Below are 23,353 nucleotides of genomic sequence, written 5' to 3' on the forward strand. Positions count from 1 at the left end.
TAGATCTGCAGGGAATGGATTTGTTAGAGTACAGAATTGCTAGACTGGAGGCCGAAAGCACAACAAAGAGCCAGTAGGCTGTGAGTGTTAGGATTATTGCTGCAGAATAAATACTATCTSATAATGTAGCTTTCTGCTGTGTTGCAAAAAGAGTTCCCAAACATACATGTATTTACTTTAGTTTACTGAAATACTTTTTTTTTCTTTTGCAGGAAAGCTTTGAAGATGCCTTTGAAAATATCCCCGTGTGAGTAAAATTTTCTAAAATGTGGATGTTTTGTTAAAACTGCTTATACAGCAGTAAATTACTGCATGCACACTTTTTAGAAGAAGCATAATTCTATGATTACTGTTCACATCACTTTTGCCAAAACCATTAAGGTCCCAAAAGTTAGGAAATGAAAATTTAATTAGGTTGATACATACGTGGTTAGGTATTGGTGAAGAAATACAAAAGTTAAAGAATCAAAAAAAAGAGCAACTGCACAGGCACTTTGTTGGTTACATACTAACAGCTTTAGGTCCATTTCTGTATGGTGAAAAAGCATTGGTGAAAGACKTCTCAGTAACACATTATACAGGACCATCAAAGTAAGATTTTCAGAGTTGGCACTTTATAATGCATTCTTCTGTGGATATTTTTTTTACCATATGGAATAAAATGGAGGATGGTCACACCATTCTCTGGCATGGGTTTTCATGCCAACAGAACCTTGTTTAAGTATGTTCAGCAACACCTTATCTAAATTGTGGTAGAAATATCTGATATTTTTCACAAATGTGTTTAATTTTTCTGTAGGATTTCATTGCATTTTTGAGCAGTGAAACACACCAGAAGGGAGGCTGTTAGTGATATCCTGAGATTGTCAAAACTTTTCTTGATCTTGAGGCTGTAGCCTAGGACTGAAGTTAGTTGCTGAAATTTCCATGGCATTTGTAGTTTGTAGGTTTAGCAGACCACTATATTTGTACAATACTTAGAGATTAGAAAGTTCTGCGCTAGATATATATATATATATATATATATATAATATACCTTCTGGGGAGTAAGAAGGAAGGAAGGATTTTACATATTAGTGTTAAAAACTCTACTTTTCCTTACTTTAATTCAAAACAGTTGCTGTATGATCAGATGACTTCTCTCTCTGGCTGCTTCCCGTGCTTTTTTTCTGGGAGCAGAGGAGGTGTAGAAGTAAAACTGATATCAGTATCTTGTTGCTGTTGTCATTTCTGTCTATAATAACTGTCATGTAGGAGAGTAAGTTTGCTTTCCTGTGGGACAATGGAGAAAATGTCACAGCAAAGAAATATGTTGTCGCTTGTTTAAGGTATTTAGTTAGGTGTCACCATTGTTATTTTCTTCCTTTGCTGGCTAAAAATACTGTACTTTAAAATTCTTGACAGATTCTGGCATAGATGTAATCTAAAATAGACTTTCCATTTGTCCAGATTTCATTACATTTAGTTAAGTCTGTTTCAGCAGTTTAGGTGACCTGCAGTTCTTGTGGGGTAGTGTTTGAGAGAGCATGGAATGAGCCTTATCTGCCATGAATTTGAGAGTTGCCTTAGAGAATGAAAAGAGAGCTTGGCAAGTCTGCACTATATTGAACTGACAACTACTACTTCTAAGCCTAGGAAGAGAAACTGGGTTTCACTGGGCTCTAACTCACTGTTCTAAAATTGAATGCAAATATAAAGAATCTGATTTTTTTCAAGAATTCATGTAGAAAACAAATACACCGATTCAATGTGTCAGGTACTGCTTCAGTTGAGGTATATGCTACATCAAAAAAACTCAGATTACGCAGGACCTTTGTAAACACCGTTCCTGTGGTTCATGAGTGTCCTGCAAGATTTCAGCTGACAGTCATATACCTTGTTAAAATAGGCTGAACTAAATGTAGTAAAACTTGTACAGATGGTAAAAGCAGTATCTGTTCTTCTGTAGAAGCCTAGCGCATTGACCTGTCATGAGATGTGCATTATGTAATAAATCCTCTTTTTGGAGTCTGTCTTCAAGTTTACTCAACCAATAAAAGAAATAAAATATTATACAATAGTTTTAACGTTGAAATAATCTAGGGATTAACCTGTGTCTTAATAAATGGCTTAATAAATTTCAGGCTCATAAATGACTCCCCATTTGCTTCTCAGGCTTGCTTAGCAATACATTCCCAAATTAGACACCTGTTCAAGTAGTTGTTATTGCAGAAGRGTGAATGCTTTAATACTAGTTGATCTGAATGAAAGAAGTAGTAGGCCTCTCAAGCCCAATAGGACACAAGTATAGGTGGAAAAAAAAGTATGCAAGTTTTTCAGCATCAGGCAAGCCATAATTTCAAACTCTGAATGCTTTTGTGTTTTCAGTGTATCTTTAGACTTTCCTGTAGTATGAATATAGCTGCTAGTAGTATTCCAGGAGAAAAAAATATTTCCGGTTTTCTGTTCCTGTTCCGAAAGTCTCTACCGTTATTCTAACCTTTGTGATATTTGAATTTAAAACTTCTATGAAATCCTGTAGGTTTTTATTATTTTAATTTGTTTTGTTTTGGAAGAAAAACCTAAATGTCCATCTTAGTGTTTCTTGATCCAGGTCTTRCCCTATTCGGACTTTCTGGTGGCAGTCTACTTAAAAAAGATATTAGGGATATGGGGCTGAAAAGYACCATTTTCCTAAACTATTACAATTTCTTAAAAATTGTTATTTAATTACTTTCATATTAATTAAAAATGGTATTTTGAGCATTGCCATACTTTAGGACTGCAGAAATATATGGTATGGAAGGATCTTTGTTGTTTTCATGTAATATTACTGTCCTGGAGTAGCTTTCATGAAATATTGCCAGGTAAGAAGATTGTTGTAGGCTTTGATTAGTCAACAGCATAGGACATCTGTAAAGTCTGAACTGTCCTGGATGAAAGAAGGAAAAGGCATACTGATGAAGTTTTGCAAATTCTGAAAATTGTTAGTGACTTACCATGTCATTTTCCTGTATATAATTAAATATTTTGTTTATTAATGGCTATGGTAAGTTTCAAGTATTTGAGATACTTCCTTCTGGATTCCTTGGGTTTCCTGTAGCTAGTAGAGAAATACATCATGAGCACTGAGATAAATGAGCTTCATTTCATAGAGATTGCTGTGAACCTACACTTTCCCACACGAGAATAACTCCAGCTTTTACTGCACATGGCCGCATGACCTGCTTACCTTTCTACTCCCCAAGCTGTATCTGTATTTTTCGTGTTCCTGGATGGTCAGTGGCTAGTTTGATTGTCAGCAGGCCAAGGACATAGACGGTTAGCTGTTACACTGCAGTCTTTCCCTCAATATTTGCCCATTCAGGTTTTTCTCGGCTATCTTGATGTTGATTTGAAACATYTCTTTGACTCACTGCTGTTCTCTTAGATTTGGCTTGGGCACACATGACTGAACAGTTAGCTCAACTGCACATGTTGTTTCTCACTTTAGAAATGAGACTTAGAGGCTGTTCAGTGTGAGCGTTCAGGCCATAAAAATGGGGCAGCCTGGACTGGAAAATTTCTGTTGATAAACTTGCTCTGTTTTGATAATTAGTTTGCAGTTCTGGAGATTATATAAAAATGTATATTCTTTTATATCTGGGCAGGATTCTTTACTTGATTAGGTTGTCTCCTTGTGAAAGGAGAGATCTATTTGATCTGTTTAACAAAAAATGCCTAAGGCATTGATAAAACTTTCATCACCTTGGGACTTCCTGTGAAAGTCTTTAATGTTGTTTTTCTTGAAATTCTTTGGCTACAGATTTCAAATGACACTGTTAATAGGTTGCCTCAGGGAAATCTTTCTTAAATCTAGTGGCATATTTGTTGTTCTTTACCTTTCTCTGTTGGGAATTACTAGTAGTTTTTTTCCATTAAYAATATACTGTGGTAGAAATTGGAAACATTACTCCATTGAAATTATGAATTGCCAGGGGTTCAGACTTTAAGAGAAACCATATTTAAGGTGTAGGGTTTCTTTGTTTACCTTTTTTTTTTTCTGATTCTGATCTTAATGAAGTCTCTCTTTAAAATATTAATAAATAGGATTTTTCTTCCCCCTAATTGGATAAGAAAATTACATTGTCCCAACTCGGGCAATATATCTGTTTTTTTTGTTTGAGTGGCTGATTGTACTTTTATTGCCCAATTGAATTAAACTAAAATGAACCTTTTTTTTATATAGTGAATTGCAAGTATTTACAAAGCCTTTTTATGTTTACTTGTGTGTCTTAAGAGCTCATTAAAATTATATTGGATCAAGTTGTTTAGAGAATTCTAAAAGAATGAGTAGGAACTGGGTCTTCATGATATTTTGTATCTTTCATATCGCTACAATTTATATATATGTGTGTAAAATAAAGTTCCTATGAATATTGCTTCACTAACTTACTAGCAAATGATTCTGCAAATCTAATTTCTCTTTATATGGCGTTTTCCTCTAAATATCATTTCTTAACTGTAGATGCCAGATTGTGTGGGTTAGATGTTAAAAGGGCAATGAGTTATCTTAAGAGGGTAAAATCCTCTAAGTGTCTAGTCCTGGCTGTCATATCTGAGGACAAGTCCAGGAGGAAATCAGTCTTTACTCTGATTGTCTAAATGGATTAGATTGTTTATCTAGACTCTTTTGTGATCTTTTACAAGTGTAGGCTTGCAGGGACATAGGGCGTACTAATCGCCCCGAAGAAGTTTTGTAACGTGCCTGAACAACTTGTATAGAAACGTGGAATACCTTTTTTTTTTTTTTTTTTTTTTTTTTTTTTTTTTTTTTTTTTTTTTTTTTTTTTTTAGATTCATTGGCCCTAAAGCCAAAGGGATACTCTTACAATAAGTTAGTCTGCCATTTTGTTTAGTGAGAGCAGTAGTGTTTCACCTACAGCTTCTCTATTAAATGCAGTTACTAAGTTTTCTAAGTACTGATGTGGCCATAATTCTGGATATAGCATATTCAATCTGAAAAAGAGGGTATGTGGGATGTGTGAAACTCAACCTGCCATTACATGGTTGTGTTGATTCAGAATGGTGTATAACATTTTGAAAGTAAGCAATTAACTTGAGATAAACACAGGCACTTTTTTTTTTGGAAATTAAATGCTCTGTCAAGAATTAAAATTAAACTACTTTTTAACAACACTTTCATCTTTTCTCCACTGGAGTGTCTGCTTATTAATGTCTTTGGCAGTTTTAGAAAGTAATTTAATATATCATTTGCCAATAGGTTCAACCTATAGGTTCAAAACATGTAAGAGAAGTTCATGCTTTTTGTTTAATTCTTACTTAAAATAAACTTCTTTGGTGTGTGAATTTTATTATGGAAAAAAAAAAGAACTTCAATTTTAATCTTACTGAGCAAAATAATCTTCAACTCCTGTATTTTTCTCCTACCTTAGTTTTTCCCAATTACTCAAATTATTTTTCTGGAATAGATTCATCAATGTTGCCAAAGCACAATTTTGGAAACTTTCATTTTTCAGTCTTACAAGAATTAGATTTAATGAGTTTAGACTTGACAGTTGTTAACTGTTGCCGTATTATATCTAAGCCTAGTATGTGCTATCATTGCTTTCTTTTCTTTTTTTTCTTTCTTATTTTCTCCTCCGAAGCCCTTCATTTGTTAGGAACGTGTATGGAATCTTAGTTATATCTGTATATCTTCTCATTTCATTTTATGTATTCCTTAATGTCATCTGCATGTGACACAGAAACAAGTTACCATTAAATTATCATACACCTGCTTTTTCACAGTATTGGTTGGCATGCAGGCTTTTCACTTGACTTAGGCAAGGTGATACTTTCTATTACCTCACCTTATCTCAGAATTCAAAGATAAAAACATGCAAATGAATGATGGCAACATTTGGAGTAACTGTGTTGTCCTGTATGTTTACAGAAGATCACTGTAGATTGTATTTGGGAAGAAACACAGTATAGTCCCTGTGGTTAGATCCTGCAAATAGGTCATACACTGAGGCAGTCTTCATGTTGCGCTGTTTTTTTTTTAATAGAAATTTGTGATACCAGGCTCTAAGTCATGGCATTAATGGAAAAACTGGATAGATAACATCATTTCATTTAAATACATTTTTAAAAAAATGTAATAGTGAAAAGGTGGAAGTTTGAATTCTATACGAAGCAGACAAATGTTTTTTTTTGGTGAATGATGCAATTCTTAATAYTTCTAAATTTGTTGATTCCAGCAGAAAGGGGCAGATTTCACTACTATATTATCATTCCTATTTTGCATTTCCTTTTCCTAATGAAAGCTGGATAYTGTTAATCCTTTATCCTACCAAAGCAGCTCTGTGTGGTATTACTGGGGTGATAGATTAAGGGCCAGAAGTGTTTAAGGAAGTTAGAGAAGGTTATCCTTGTAATCTCAGAACTGTAGTTAAGATTTCAGTTATACCTGCGCATGTGTGTGTTTTGTCAATGAATGAAACTAAACAGCTGAAGAAATGGCMCTAAATTCAAATTTGAATTTGGGGAGCCAAGTCCTTCTAAGAACAATGTGTTTCACCATATGCTTGGATTTAAATTCTCGCACTAACTTAAGATGGTGAGAAACAGCTCTGACAATTTAAGTGWTTAAATTTTTATTTTCTTATGTTATTACAAGTAAGACTCTGATGTGATCAAATAAGATTTGTTTTTTGTTTTTCAGTAGAGATGTTCGGGCCTCTTTTTCTGCAAATTTTTATATGGATATCTTGTGAATTTGAAATGTGCAGTTCTGTATGTACCTGTGGCTTCTTGAAAAAGAACAAAAAAAACAAAAGCACAAACTGGATTGGCCAACATAACTTTGAGTCTTCTTCCTTTTTCTACTATTTTGTAAGCCTTAGAGGCTAGAGCATAGAAAAATATCACCTCCTATTTTCCTGTGATCCAATGTAGGCTAAAAAGGAGCTTTTTTTACTATTAACTTCTGGAGTCAATTATKATGGTAGTATCTTGTGTGATCTACTAATCACATGTGTATTATTATTATCTATATATATATTATGTCTTGAGGAAATCAATATTTATTCTATGATTTAAAGACTTGATAGTAAATTTTACAGTCGGAGAGCTCAAGAATAGCAGCAAAATGGTATCTTCCAGTTTTAGGCAGTAAATTTCAAGCTCAATGCATACCAGGTGCATACCTTCCTCTRTATACCTAGCTATAACTACATAGACAAACCTCCAGAATATTTTCAGCCTCCACTTCAGTATTTCACTGGGCTTGCTATAAGAAAGTACTGTGAGAAAGTTGCTGCTTGTCACAAAAGTAAGGAAGAGTTTCACATCTTCACTTAAAAGGCAAAATAACAAAAGTGAGAATATCTGAATGGCTCTCCCTGCTCCTTCGTCAACATACATGTGTGTGATGAGCAATATTAAGAAGCAGACTATTCCCTAAAATTTAACTTATTAAAAAATGATATTTTCTCTCACATTGGCTGAAACTGATTTTTGATTATGGCATGGGTATTCTAGAGTTTCCTTTGAGAAGTTTTTATAAATAAAACTTGGTTCAGGACATTACGTGTTGTTAGGAATAGATACTYTTAGCCCAGATGGTACAACTTTAAAGAGTACTTCTAGAACTTAAAGATGGAGGACAATTTAATTTTGTACTGCTCAACTCTCATATGGCGTTGGCTCTTCTGCTTAGATTATTACAAGGGGATGAAACTATTCCTGGTCCAGATGCTTTGTTTCTAACTCCTACTTCCTCCTGTTGCTGTTGGTATTCATGAATAGATCTGATATATATTAGATGCCTGTCTGTGCTATTGACTTATTTTTGGCTGTGGAACTTTGTTTAAAAATTTAAATTTCTAGCAAAAAAAGGCAAAGGGTTAATAGAAAAATGTTTATTACATTCATTTGTTTAGAACTGTGAAGTAATGAATATTGCACATAAAACCTGCTGATTTTCATTAAATTGCTGTTTGCTACCCAGCCTTGTATATTTGATTTATTTTTACTGCAGTTGCATTAGTATACTTTTCTTTTTCTGTCTATTGAGTTTAAAAAGGTGAGGTAGCTCCCCTTTTGTCTTTAAATACAAATCGTTTTACATTTGTCTTGTCTCCATTTTCTCCTTGCAGTTAGGCAGTGATGGATTAGAATTAGGCTGCAGCACAGATTGGGAAAATCTCCCAGCATCCTCTTCCTGCAGAAGCATCAGCTACCAGCATTGACTGTAGCTGCTACCACTCTAATTGACATTTCTTTCAAATTCAGCTATGGAGAGCTCCTGTGTTGCCAGCTGCTGGCTTGTGAACTTTTATCTTTTTATTCTTTTTGCTTCGTAACTAATTAATGAAACCTCATGGGTACTGAGAAATAGAACAGAGGATCAGTTCTCTCTCTGGGCTTTTTTCCTGTCTTTTTTTGTGTATGGTGGAAAACGAACAGAGTGAAAGAAGCAGCACTTCCTTTTACATAAGGACTGTATTTACTCACCTGAAGTTAATTGAATTAACCCTGTAAGTATATTACTCTGCCTTCTAGTCCCTGAAATCACAGTTGTGGTAGTCAAATTTATGGGGGTTTATCTGGGAAAATTTACCTTGGCAGGTATGTTTTGCATTTTAAAAATATGTTGTAGTTTAGATGGAGTTCCTTCAAGAGGAGGTAAAATGATGTATTCAGTATGAGTTTATGAATAATTGGTTTTCCTCTGCACTTTGCATTGGTGAACAATGCTTTCAGCAAGCAGCAGCTTTCCTGCTGATGTCAGTGCTTAATCAGCTAGGATGCTTTAGACTGTAGAACACTGCAAGGTGTGTATGTTGGATTCTGCTCTTGAAAAGGTGGTAATTTAAAGACAGTATCAGACTCGGTCATTTTCTGTGTTATACAGTATGTCTTTCTGTCGTGGTAGCTGTGATGATTTAACTGTTTGAGGTTATATAATTGTTTAAATATAAATAGTTTATGGGATGCAGTTTTGTGGGGTTTTTTTTAAGAGTACTAAATGTTAAGTATAATACAGTGTATTTTAGAGATTTTAGTAATTTAAGGTCTGCAATATTAACTGTAAATTTACTGTGTAATAAATTCCTATGAATTGTTTTGAAGTTAGAAAGAATGGTCTTATTCGTAAGACTGCTCTGTCCTAATTGTGTGTTGGGATCTGAGCCAATATTTGTGTGACGCAGTGTTAGTCCCATAAACGCCTGGCCTGATCTGGTGTCCTACTTGCTAAATGATTTATTTCTTGATTTTTCCCTACTGAGATAAGTAGAATTTTTAGGCATTTTGTATAAAATTGTCAACAAGATGTCATTATTATTTGTACATGCTAGCTTATTTCAGGAGGATATTTTCCAACATTTGCTTGTCAGTGAATCTTACTTAGACCTACTCTTTATAGGAGATGTTAACTTTGTGTATGAATCTATATTTACTTGTACAAATACAGTGTTTTGGCTATATCACTTTTGAAAATATTTGAACGTTCATTTTTGCTGCTAAATAGTGTCTGTATTGACCTTAGCTGGATTATTTGATAACTATTACAGTAATAAATTTTATACAGACACAGTAAATTCTGAGCTTAACTACAAAGATCACATGTTAAAACAGTCTTAAATACTGTGGAATCACTGAGTTTACTAATAAATCTGATAACAAGTAGCCTTTACACCGCTTTGAGTTGTGTTATCTGAGCCTACATACTGACAGCATTTTTGTTAGTGTCCGACAATGTAAAGCAGATTTTTCACTTGCTTGCAGATCAGYGCTGGTTGTGCTTTGTTGTTTTCTCCCCTTTGTCGAACTGTGGTCACTTCTAAATAGCAGTGTTTAGGATTACATTTCTTTAGCAGGGCTGTATTGAATGTTTGCGTAGGTTGATAAGTTTAAATAAGATTATTTCACATTCATTTTGATGGCTATACACTGCAGATACAATATATGTGCATGTTCACATAGGTAAATAGTAACCCAGGTAGCTGCCGTGCATCTTGTTTGTTCTCACAATATGGCTGATTCATTATGGAGAATTTGCATCTTGATTACTGTGCATGTGCAGCACAGTTTGTTACTGAACTTATGAAAGTAAAGAATTTGGTGTCAGGTGAAGCAGCTGATTGTGCTTTTTCTTCCATTTAAAGCTGTACAAACAACTGACTTAATTGACTATTAGCTCACTGAATCTGATTAATGGTCATTTAAATTACACATTTGTAAATGCTTCTGTTTCTTTGCTTAAAAAAAAAAGCCTCTTGTATGTATTTTCAGAAGAGTGGAGTGTGGTGTTGGGAGTAGTGGATTCCAGTCAGCCTGAAAGATGAGTTTGCTCTTGCCATTTTATTTCCTTTAGTGTTTGAGATTCAAGCAGATGACAGTCTTTACCTTGGCTGTCTTCCTTTTGTGCTTATCTGGTTACTTTGGTTTAATGTAGAGTAGTAATGATATATGAGGATACAGCAGTCAGGTTTTTGTAGTGTGCAGAAAATGCCTTGATATTTATTATCAAGGCAAACGTGTTCTATATTTCCCATATAAAACACCATTGGGAAGGTTGGAGAGTCTGTCTGTCCGTCTCTCAGTAAGTTTATATAAGAATTCTGCTAAATTGCTAAAAGTGAGTATGCCATGCATGGTAGCATGGTATTAAAAAATGTATGTATATGTATATTTACATCCTGTAAATATTTGGAAGCAAAAATATTTGATCACTTGTATTCACTTCTCAGATTTTCACACATCAGGATAGTAGGCACTGAACTGCTTTTTATACAGGACAAAAACAGTCCTATTCCTACCTCTAAGTCAGAGAATGAGACTAGGCTCACTCAAAGAATGTAAAGCGGTATTGGTCTCGTGATGTGAGAAATCTCATCGTATGCCTGTCTAGTATTTTAAATTTAATATCACACAAGACTTCTAAGAAGAAATTTTTATTTGATTGCTTTGAAATTCTTTGTATGTTTGAGGCTTTTAAGCACCCTTCATTCATAACATAATTCCATTAACTCATAATTGGGTAGGTTTGAGGGGATGGTGCAATCTAATTGAATCATGCTTTTTCCATCCTATGCTGTTCCACTTTAGATCTATTGTGCAGATAGACTCCTGTCCCCAAGAATCAAGTGAAAATTAGTACTTGAGAAAGGCTTGGGTGCAAGTCACACTGTTTGCCTCTGTTTGCTGTTGAATGAGATTTTAAATGTACTGTACAACGAATTCGAGTGAGGAAGAAGTAATTATTTCTGGATTATGTAACACAGTATGTTAGCTTCATGGTTTTGCCAAAGTACTGAATTGTGTAATCTAATAAGGTTTTAACTAAGCTGCCATTGATAGTTTTGTGGGTTTTTGTGTTTGTTTTTGATTTGAACAATGGCCATGTATATAGAACAATGGACCATAATATGGTAGTATTTCAGAGTTATTTCTGATTGTTTGCAAAGTTGGCTAAAATATACTGGATAGTTTTGCTACTAGTTGAGCTGTCTTAAATTTATGCTTAGCACACAGACTACAGCATGCGTTACTGAAGTTCTGAAACTGTGAAGACCATAAGTTCAAATAGATTATTTTATGAAATCTGTCTTATATTGGTATGAAGCTTTTATAACTTCTCATAAGCTGATAACAATTGTCTTGAATCTGTACACTGCAGGTTTTCTGTATTTAAAATTCATGTTTCTCATAAGAAGGGATGTGTGCAGAATGAATGTAAAATTTCCTGTGGAAATAAACTGTAGCCAGTGGATTTATAGTTTCTTTCTTTCTTTCTTTTTTTTTTTTTTAAAGAAAAAGCATGTATTCTTGCTATATTGATTGGATGGCTGCAGTTTGTAAATCTTTACTAATGATGACTGTGATCTAGAATACGTAAGTTAGAGATCATTTACTAACTTACAGCCAGATGTCTTAAGTTTCTCCTGTTGGGTGATTTTAAGTAGCATTTCCATTGTGAGTTGCAATCTGAATTTCAAATGAAACTTAAAAGCGTTTCCAGAAGTCTTTTGTTTATCTATCAATGATGCTCACGTGATCCTGCATCTTTTCTTGCTGTTTTTTCAATTAAGTTTTGGGTTAATAGTTTTTTTTGTTCATAACTGGAAAGTGATTGGCCATATTAAATCATTTACCTTAAAGAGATATGAATATTTTTTGTGCTTTAATTTCAATTAGCTGCAAGAAATTTCTAAATGTGAGATTYCACATTTTTTGAATTGTTCTCCAGATGGAAAGAATGTAGATATCTACTGCTAGCATACATATAGTTAAAAAGTGAAATCCTAGGAATTTAGAAATGTTACAATATTTCCCAAATATTGTAAAATATTGTTTTTCATTTGGTTTAAAGAAATGCCTCAAATTTCTTTCTTTGAGAAGCCTTCCATAACTGATACGGGCCTCTTTTATGGTAAAGTAGCTATTTCTTGGGAAAGTATTCTTTTTGATGCAGTGCTTCTTGTTTTCTTGTTTGCCATCAAAATTGGGTCCTTTCTATTCACTTCAATTTTTAGAAGTGAATATTTTCACTCTTTTTTATTTTAATTAAGATAAATATGCATCTTTAATGTGGGAATCTTAAAATTAACTTGTTGCTACTAGTTCTAATTTTTTAGGGTTGTGTTGCCTCAGGAAAAGTGTTGCATTGCTGGCACTAATAAACTGAAATATTTCCAGTATCTGTAGCCCAGTGAAGCTTGCTTTAGCAAGAACAGCAGCTGTGCAGAGCCTAGTAGTTGTCAATTAAATGTTGTTTGTTAGCTGAAGTTGATTATTGTGACTGTGTTGTAAAAGAGCCAATAAATAGTTTTAGAACTTTTGCAGCAAAATTCTGCAGTACCTACCCATGTGAAGTACTGCTTATACATTTGAACACAATTGATGTTGATTTGAAAAAATAAGAAAAAAAAAAGATGTAGAATCTAGTCTTAAACATGTGATTTTAAATTGTGGAAAGCATAATTAAATTAAAAATAGATTTTATTGCAATTTCCAGTCCCTGAATCCACTTTTGTGAAACATGTTTTAGGTCATTGCAGCAGGGGTGATTGTATAGCAGACTAAGTCTCCAATAAATAAAAATACAATAGCATATATCAAGTTATGTTTAACTTCAACAATGTAACTGCCTTTCCAGTAATTCTCTTACACTGAGCCATGCTGTACACACCTGACCAGGAAGAGAAAGTTGATGAGGCCTTCTATAGACAACTGGAAGTAGCCTCACAATCACAGGCCCTGGTTCTCATGGGGGACTTCAACCACCCTGACATCTGCTGGAGGGACAATACAGCAAGGCACAGACAGTCCAGGAGGCTCCTGCAATGCATTGATGATAACTTCTTGTCACAGGTGGTGGAGGAGCCTAGGAGGAAGGGTGTCCTGCTGGACCTTATCCTTAYCAACAGAGAGGGACCGGTTAGAGTTGTGAAGGTTGGAGGAGCCTTGGCTGCAGTGACCATGAGATGGTGGAGTTCAGGATCCTGCAGGAAAGAAGTGAGGCAACAAGCAGGATTGCAACCCTGGACTTCAGGAGAGCGGACTTTGGGCTCTTCAGAGACCTAACTGGAGGAATCCCATGGGTTAAGGCACTAGAGGGAAGGGGGGTCCGGGACAGCTGGCTAGTATTCAAACATCACTTCCTCCAAGCTCAAGAGCGGTGCATCCCTGTGAGTAAGAAGTGCAGCAAAAGGGGCAGGAGACCTGCATGGGTGAGCAAGGAGCTCTTGGCCAAATTCAGGCAGAAGAAGAAAGTGCACGGAATGTGGAAGAGGGGACAGGATACTAGGGAGAGTTATAGGAATGCAGTCAGAGTATGTAGAGACGCTGCAAGGAAGGCTAAGGCTCAGTTGGAATTGAGTCTGKCAAGGGATGTTAAGGACAACAAGAAGGACTTCTTCAAATACATCAGCAGCAAGAGGAGGACTAAGGAAAATGTGGGCCCGCTACTGGATGGGGCGGGGCCCTAGTGACAAGGGATACAGAGAAAGCAGAATTACTGAATGCCTTCTTTGCTTCAGTCTTCACTGCTAAGGGCAGCCCCCATGAATCCTGCAACCTGGATGTGAGGGAGAAGGTCTGGAGAAAGGCAGACTTTCCTTTGGTTGAGGAGGATAGGATTAGAGACCTTCTGGGCAGGCTAGACATCCACAAATCTATGGGCCCTGATGGGATGCACCCATGGGTACTGAGGGAGCTGGCGGATGTTGTTGCCAGGCCGCTCTCCATCATCTTTGAAAGGTCCTGGAGACCTGGAGAGGTGCCTGAGGACTGGAAGAAAGTCAGTGTCACTCCAGTCTTCAARARGGGCAAGAAGGAGGACCTAGGCAACTACAGGCCGGTCAGCCTCACYTCCATCCCTGGAAAGGTGATGGAACAGCTCATTCTGGATGTCATCTCCAGACATATGGAGGAAAAGCAGGTGATCAGGAGTAGCCAGCATGATTCACCAAGAGGAAACCCTGCTTAACCAATCTAATAGCCTTCTGTGATGGAGTGACTGGCTGGGTAGAAAAGGGGAGAGAATGGATGTTGTGTACCTTGACTTCAGCAAGGCTTTCAACACTGTCTCCCAGAACATCCTCCTAGATAAGCTCAGGAAATGTGGGCTAGACGAGCGGACAGTGAGGTAGATTGAGAACTGGCTGAAAGGCAGAGCTCAGGGTTGTCATCAGTGGCATGGAGTCTAGCTGGAGGCCTGTGGCTAGTGGAGTCCCCCAGGGCTCAGTACTGGGTCCCATCCTGTTCAGCTTCTTCATCAGTGACCTGGATGAGGGGACAGAGTGCCTCCTCAGCAAGTTTGCTGATGCTACCAAGCTGGGAGGAGTGGCTGATACAGGTGAGGGCTGTGCTGCCATACAGAGAGACCTGGACAGGCTGGAGAGTTGGGCTCCTTCCTCAGGAGGAAGCTCCTGAGGTTCAACAAGGGCAAGTGCAGAGTCCTGCACCTAGGGAAAAATAACCCTAGGCACCAGTACAGGTTGGGGGCTGACCTTCTGAAAAGCAGCTCTGCAGAGAAGGACCTGGGAGTGCTGGTGGACAAGTTAACCGTGAGCCAGCGATGTGCCYTTGTGRCCAAGAAGACCAATTGTCTCCTGGGGTGCCTTAGGAAGAGTGTTGCCAGCAAGCTGAGGGAGGTGATCCTGCCCCTCTACTCAGCCCTGGAGAGGCCTCATCTCGAGTACTGTGTCCCTAGTACAAGAGAGACTTGGAGCTACTGGGGAGAGTCCAGTGTAGGGCTATGAAGATGATTGGAGGGCTGGAGCATCTGCCCYATGAGGAAYGRCTGCGAGAGCTGGGCCTGTTTAGCCTGGGGAAGAGAAGCCTGAGGGGGGATCTTATCAATGTGTACAAGTACCTGAAGGGAGGGTCAAAGGGCCAGGGACAAACTCTTTTCAGTTGCCCCATGTGACAGGACAAGAGGCAACGGGCAAAAACTGAACCGCAGGAAGATCGGCCTGACCGTGAGGGGGAATTTCTTCCCTGTGAGAGTGACGGAGCACTGGCACAGGTTGCCCAGAGAGGTTGTGGAGTCTCYTTCTCTGGAGATCTTCAAGGCTCGCCTGGATGCAACCCTGTCCAACATGCTCTAGGTGACCCTGGTTGAGCAGAAAGGTTGGACTAGATGATCTCCAGAGGTGCCTTCCAACCTTACCCATTCTATGATTCTGTAATTGTTCCAGCCTAACTCATTAAATATTTGAAAGATTTTTATCGCATGTACTGGTGCAATGACTTTTTTGTTGTCATTTATTTTAGTAAATAATTTCCTGTGTAACTCCATTCAATTAATCTGTTGACAAAACTGAAAGAGACTTACTAAGTTGCAAACTCTTTTGACACTTTAAACCATTAATGCTATTGCTTTATATACGTGCTGAGGATTGTAATTCTAGTAGTGGATATTCCAATTTGTATTAAAGGTTTTAAATCACTATTATTTTTCTGCATGTCTATTGCAGCTTCACACRGTTGTTTACAACAACTTATTTAAAGCTGCTAATAGCCGGTAGGAAATTATAGAAACTATCCCTAGTTTTTTGGAACACTTTCATGGATAACTCATACTAAAAGCCAAAACGTATAAGCTATTGTTCGAATTCAAAAAGTTGTTTGTTCTTTTCTAAGAATTCTGCTCCCCTGAAGTAACAGTGAGATAAAAGATACTTTTTCCCATCGTACACTTTTTTCCAAGTTATCAGTAAAGCACCTACACTGGAACATAGTGACATTTTATTCTTTATAGTAAGATATGCGTCTGTGTATTGCAGCCAAAGTAGTGCATTTGCCTTTTCCTTTTTCATTCAGTAGTGAACTGAGTTCATATGTGTATAAAATCTAAAGTAATTCTATTGTAGCGTTAATCTAATTTGGTAAAATATRTACTTATTTGTGATGATAAAATATGTTAATTTTCTATCAACTCTAGAAAACTATATGCAGGTAGGGAGAAAATGACCTTGGAAAACAGGAAAAGAATGTGAGTCAAAAAAAAAAAAAAAAAGAAAGAAAAGAAAACAAGTCAGTACTTTTTATGGAAGTCCATGTTACTGCAGCAAAATATCTTTTTATTCCCGATACCTGTTTTCTAATGAACTTTGTTAAATTTCGTACCTGTCCAAAAAGTGTTTTGTGCATGCATCTCTTTTTCTGTATGGATGTCTGATATGGAAAAGGGAAAAAATGGAAAGAAAGAACACTATTTTATACTATGGTGGAATATTGTTTTGTTTTTCACTTTTTTAAAAAAATAGTGAAGTAATAAACTGACTGCTTGGAAAGATGAAAATAAGGAAGGGACACTGAGCCCTGACTTGCATCCAGAACCATAACAAGTGTTGCAAATAGAAAGTTACCGTTTGGTCTGAGGAGAAATTTTAGCACCGTTCTTCAGCAGTAGATGAAGACCTGGTATGGTCTGCAACCTCAGTGCATCTGCCCTGTGGATCAGTRTTTGTATTGCTGTACCAGAGAATAAAGGTACTTGTGTAATTGCAGTGCACATACAGATTTGGTTTCTATTTGATGTGGATATATTGGACTTTTTCACTGTCTGCTCACTTGTTGTAGAAATTGGTTTGTGATGTTCTAGCAGATAAATCTTCACTTTTTCTGAGCCTCTGCATAGAAATACTCTTTGTCTGCCAGCAAACAGAGCCAAATACAGGTGACAGTTCATAGTTCCTCTGCATTTTTAGTAGTAGGGCATCATTAGTTCAGAGTTCTCTGTCCAGCTCAAAGTGAGAAGATTCTATGAAGGAAGGTGGCTAGAAGGTCACTCTGTCCTCTGCAGTTTTGAAGACTATTCCTGTAATGTCACTGGGATTTATACCATAAGATAGCTGGGGCAGACATTGCTTCAGTGCTACTCACAAAATAATTTTAGTGCATGAATATGAGAGAGAGATTACTTTTTTCCTTCTTTTTTTTAGTAAGTTTGTACTAAGAAATGAGTGCTTTGCCTGTGTTTTGGTTTTTAATTTTTAGAAAGCAAGAAGCCATTTACATTAGCTGGAAGGACAGAGCAAGTGGAATTAACCAGGCATGTACTAAATGAGTGGAATTTGCRTCTGGGAAAATGAGAATATAAAAGCGTTGGAACATACAGAGCAAGTGCTTGTATGTTACTAACTATCTCAGCTCATTATTCATATGCAAGAAACAAAACCCAGCATCTAAATCCAGATATATAAAAATGARTCTTTTGAAAGATCTCAGAATTAGCTAATAAAATTATTTCACATAACTTAGTCATTATAAATGAACCTTTTGTGTTGCTTACAGCTGTTCTGTGGAGAGACATTGTTTAAGCCAATAATTAAAGAAGACATATATAAAGATATGTAAATTGCTCTACTGGTTGCATGAAATATTTTAATTTGGACAAATTTATTTAAGCATTCAGGGTCTGAATACTCTAAAATACAATTCTGTTGTTCCCGTTTAATATTTCCTTGATAAACATTTTAATTGTGTCTTAGTAAATAGGAAGGAAAGGGTCATAAGAATACCTGTTTCCGATGATTGTTACTGTTGTTAATAGGAAACCTTTAACCACTTGTATAGATTTAATATGAAATGCTAAATACTCTGTTTTGCCAACTAATAGGCAGGGTCTTCCCTATCTACATGCTCAGGTTCTACTGATCCAGATTTTGGAATGACTTCTGGGAGTATGAACAGTTGTTAAAATCTGAGGTCTTGGCAGGTGGTGAAACTAATCCCAGCCAGATTGTTTTGTTTTTGGGGGGATTTTACAGCTAAAATATGCAATATATAATATGTGTTGGGAGTCCCATTTGAAATTTTTCTTTCTAAATTAAAGATTTAGGAGGTGTGAATTTGTAATGTGGGAGGTATAGGTATTCTGTGCGTCTCCCAAAGGGCTTTCTTGATTTGTAGTTTCATTTTGCAGAAATGAATGTGGGAAAATACATGCTAGAATTGGATGACAGATTTACATTTTTGATAGTCTGTCTGATGCTGTCATTTTTTAAAGGTTATTAAGACTAGATCTTAGATGTGTGAAGTCCTCAGTTAATTTCAGTGCAATTAACATCACAGAGATGTAAAATCTTGTGTGCTGAAACATGAAGAATAAAGTTCTTAAACCCTACATGACCTACTGCAGATTACCACTTTCTGATAAAGATAAATGAGTATAGCTGATATACTAAATGACTACTGCCACTTTCCTTTTCCCCTCATCAAGAAAAAGCCAAATGGAAAGAATCCATCAAAGAAGAGAGTCAAAAATCCAAGGTGAAGCAAACCCCATTAAAAGGAGTAACCAGAAATTATGCATGATCATGTTGAATTTATAATGAAAATGGTAGCTCATTTTGTAGTCTTGTTGTTACTACTCCTTTTCCACCTATTACGATTTGGCATTCAAAGATTAGATTCAGAAATTGTTGCACAGAATGTGTAGTAGGGGAAAACTGAAAAGGAAATATATACATTTACTCAATTATTCTTCAAGCTTCAATTCTTCAAGCTTCAATTACCAACTAGCTTGTGAAGAAAACTCTCACAGGCCAGAATGATTTAGGACTTAGAAAGGAGGGGTGTATGTGTGGGGAAGAGTGTTAGGGAGCCTTTTAGTTAAGTAGTTTCCAAGCTCTTGGTTTAAGTAAACCCACTGTATTTATATTTACATACACACTAGAAAGTTTTCTGAATAAGGAATAAAAAAATTATAATTCTGTAATGGAGCTACTTTCACAAAAATGAATGTCTAGATAAGAGATTCAGTAGGATTAGCCAATGCAGACTGGTGAATTTTACCCTACTGTTGTGTATTTTTCACATCACTTTAGGATATGAAAAGCAGCACACAAGTAATAACAAGAAGCCTTCTTTTTTTATTTGCCTGTAGCAGTAAAAAGGATACCTTACCTGAAGGATTTTAATTTATTATTTGGATGTGTTTAATTTATACATAGACCTAAACAAAGTTGCTGTTTAGCAACTTTCCTGGAATATTTAGAGAAAAAAATAGTTAGAAGTCTAGTTTAAGAATGCTTAAATGAGATAACATAAATCAGTACYGGTAACAGGGCAGTATTTCATTAGTGTTGTAGGCCAGAGATCAAGAGAACAGAAAAGTACTAGATCTGCTCTGTATTACCTGTGCATGTTGCATGCTAAAAAACATTTCAGTACCCGTGCCTATGCAGCAGTGTAAACATCGGCAGGAGTCCTAGTTTCCCGTGAACTCACCTGGGACTATGTGCTGGAATGAAATCTGGGTGTGCTGACCCATTGGTGGGCAAACCTTAAGCACATATGAAGAAAGGAAACCATTGCTGGTAAGTCTCTTTTTCTGTTTGACTGGATCCCCGGGATACCTCTTGTCTGCTTACAGGACACTGCTTTTGTTATAAACCTGAAGATCAAGGCGGTATGTTGCAAGGACAGTGTTACCTGCCTTGGAGCATGTGCAAAGCCAAAGAATCATCAGGATGTGAATGAGTAACTGATAATACCAGTTGAAACAGAGATAATATTTTTACACTTCTAAAAAGTATAACAGTATGTATAATAGTTTTGTACTATCTAAAATTACATAAAATTGAGTATATAAATTGAATTCTAGTATGGAAGAAAATAAAGGTTTAAAAAATTGTGTTAAAATTATTTTTGGCAAGTCTGATGGTAAAACTGCCAGATTTCAGTTTTGTTCCTTGTTATCTTAAAGTAGGAGATGACTATAATGGAGAGAACTAAGTTCAGGTTAACATGAAATATGCTTCTCTATGGAAGAAACCATAAATTTCTTAGGAAAATTCAAAAATTACCCTGAGAAGTGTACATGGCATTGATAGTACTGTACTCCACTGGAGTGTTCTTGCTGAATGTTTCTAATGCATTTGTATTCTCATTGTAATGTTTGTGATCCTATGTTGCATTTTCCCAGCTGAACAAAGTAGAGATATACAAAATGCATTGTAGAACTGGTATAAAAAGATTCTACCATAATGTGAAATTCGTATAAACTGTATTTGGTTAGTTAGCTGTTGGCCTTCTGTTGAAGTCCAGCTCAAACAATGAAGAAATGTGATTTTTGTATGTCTACAAAATCATAGTGATATGTTTTGAAATATATTTTACTTTTTTTAAGAGTTAAACTTCTGAAAGTCATTGGTCCCTGAAACGAGGACCTGTTTTTTCTTTGTTTTTTTCAGAAGAGCTTTTTGAGGTGCCAAATAAACAAAAGGCAGTATTTGCAAATACTTTGGAAAACTGGCTCCTATTTCATTACTCAGATGGTCACTGAACTATTTTCAAAGGTTGCCTAATAGTGATACTACAGCAGCTTAGAGTCTGTTTGGAGGACTTTTGGATGCCTTTTCATGTTTTGTTTAACCTGGAGTGCAGCCTTGCTTTTAGTGCTTGCTACCACATAGTCATGCAATTGACTTCAGTGCATCCTGTTTGTATGTCAGTGTAGTTTGCAAAATTGGTCTCTTGAAGTTATTCTTTTGCAAATGTATTGCTTTCTGTTTCAAAGAATTCTGGGCAAGTTCCCTTACTATAGCAAGGGTTTATCGTGACATCCTATCTACCTTTTCTCAGAAATGAGTTCAGGACAGCTCTCCAAGTTGGTCACTGTTGCTCTTTTATTTATGGGAAAGGTGCGGATAGATGGTAAAAGCTTCTGGCTTTGCTTTCTTTCCTCTCTTTATTTCCCAAGGAAAGGAGAGTAACAGGAAAGGATTTGGTAGTTCGGTTTGTGAAGGTAAGAGTTGATTTACCACAATGCTGATTGGGATCCTGCAATCAAATATGTAAGACAGAAGTTAAATTCATTTTCTCCCATGAAGTATGCAATTTTTGTAGATTTTGTGAATTGTTGTTATGAATCTAGTGGACTTCAGGAGTTACTGCTATGGTTGTATACTTTGTGTTAATACATGGGAAACTCAGCTCCCATTGATAAAGTTTTTTTTCCTAGTGGCCTTGTTTTCAAGAAAAGGTTTTGAAAGCTGGAGGTTGGAAGACTCTAAAGACATAAGCCAGAAACCAAATAAAAAAGGGAGGCAATGGTTAGCTGCTAGCCCTATAGTTTAAGATGGAAACATTAATTTCCTGTTCTGCTATATGAATCTTGTACAGTTCTGGATTTGCCTTAATACCTGTTCTGTGCTATAGGGGAAAACATGTCCTTATCTTTCAGTAATGTGAAGAGGAGATAAATAAAGATTTTGAAGCATACATGATGGTTGTAATAGCTTGTGTAATTACATAGCGTAATTGCTCTGTGTAAGCTTTTTTCTTAAGCTACGAATAAACAAGGCTGTGGATGGACTTTTAAAAACTAATATGTAGAATAAATATAGACTTGATAATAATGAATATAATAGCAGTACAGAAGATGATATTATATATGCTGACCAATATGCTCCCTTAAGCCCTATCAGTAATTCTATATAAAGAAGTGCATAGGCCAAATTTTCTGATTTAAGCATACGGCACAGACAGAATTGCTGAAAAAGGTTTGGTTTGTGTTGGTGGGTGTCTTTTTATTTCTTTTTGTTGTCCTGTTCTGCCTCCTTGAGGCAAAAGGAAGGGAGTATACTTGCCTATGCACGAAGTTTAGTGAAACAAAACAAGATATAGAACCAGAGAAGACGATCATTAGAGGGTATTAAAGTCTGATGCATACATATACATATATATAGGGGGAGAGAGGTGTATATATATATTTTCATCTGATACAAGTAGTAGAATAAGATGGAATATATTTATGAAATCAATATTATGTTTTGATCATAAAAAAGCTTGCATGGCTTAATTGTATCACATCTTGTTTCATTAAGCAAACGTTTTGGAAAGTTTTGAAGTGTTAACAAGATACTGTGAATATCAGAATTAATGAGCTATCTAATAAATGTTGCAAATCATCGTTTGAAATGAAGTTTCTGGATGTATGAAACAGTAAAGACCAATGAATGTTTTCAGAATAGTAATCTGTCACTATATTACATAGCCCTACACCTATTTGTTATGTATCTGGAATATATTATAAGGAAATTGGAGACTTTACCTTCGCCAGTTTTGTATTGGGCCTGAAGTTCTTGAAATAATTGTGTTAGGAAGCTATTTAAAGACAAAACAGAGATCTGGACTTATCTTAAAAATAAAAAGTAGAAAGACCTTTGAGAGGTCATGATGTCATGTAATCATAGGCAAAAGACTGAAGTGATCAGCTCAGTGAACAACTCCTTTCCTTGTTTTGAATATACTGTAATATTTTGGCATGTAAGAGATTTATAAAAGATACAGGTAAGATAAGTTGTAAAACTCTTAAAATATTTGAATAAGGTATATTCTTCCTTTATATATGAATGCTATGTTAACTTTCAGTAGCATAGGAACATTTGCATATTTGATCAGTTGACCAGTTCTTTCCTTATTTCATATCCTAGGGTCTTGCTGCAGTACGGCAAACAGCATAGCTGTTTGCAGAGTGTCTCTCTTGGTTTACTTGAAGAAAACTACTGTTATCTCTATACAGATCTAGATTTGAGTACATAGTCTGTTGCTGCATTTGTGTGGACATTGGAAACTGGGAGCTTGAAGACAATAAAAATTCTKTGTGTTCTATAAGCACTAGTAAAATGGCTCTGTTGCGTATTGACTGTTCATTCTAGAGTAGTATGACAAATGTTCTAGTGAACAGAGGAAGACAAAGTCATAAGCAGCATCATAATAAGCTAGAGGGCAAACCCGTGTTGGATAAAGATCCTATAAAACATGGATAAAGAAAGTTAAAATCTGATTCCTTTCTGCAAAGGTAGATTTTAGAAAAAGAGTAGAAAAAAATGCTCTGAAAGAGCTTCAATATTACATAACAAAAAAG

At 36.1% G+C, this 23,353-nt stretch overlaps 1 protein-coding gene across 1 annotated transcript in view; it reads left to right on the forward strand.

Annotated features, from left to right (window-relative positions):
* Window positions 1-216: 216 nt before the first annotated feature.
* The window catches only part of TTC39B (tetratricopeptide repeat domain 39B), a 57,319-nt gene continuing 34,182 nt past the window's right edge, over window positions 217-23,353 (forward strand). Inside the window, exon 1 of the mRNA XM_085326242.1 lies at window positions 217-247. The gene's annotated coding sequence lies outside the window, so the exon portion shown is untranslated. The remainder of the gene's footprint in view (window positions 248-23,353) is intronic.

This window comes from Rhea americana, unplaced genomic scaffold, assembly GCF_003343005.1.
Source record: "Rhea americana isolate MKP2758 unplaced genomic scaffold, rheAme1 scaffold_129, whole genome shotgun sequence".
Lineage (NCBI taxonomy): Eukaryota > Metazoa > Chordata > Aves > Rheiformes > Rheidae > Rhea > Rhea americana.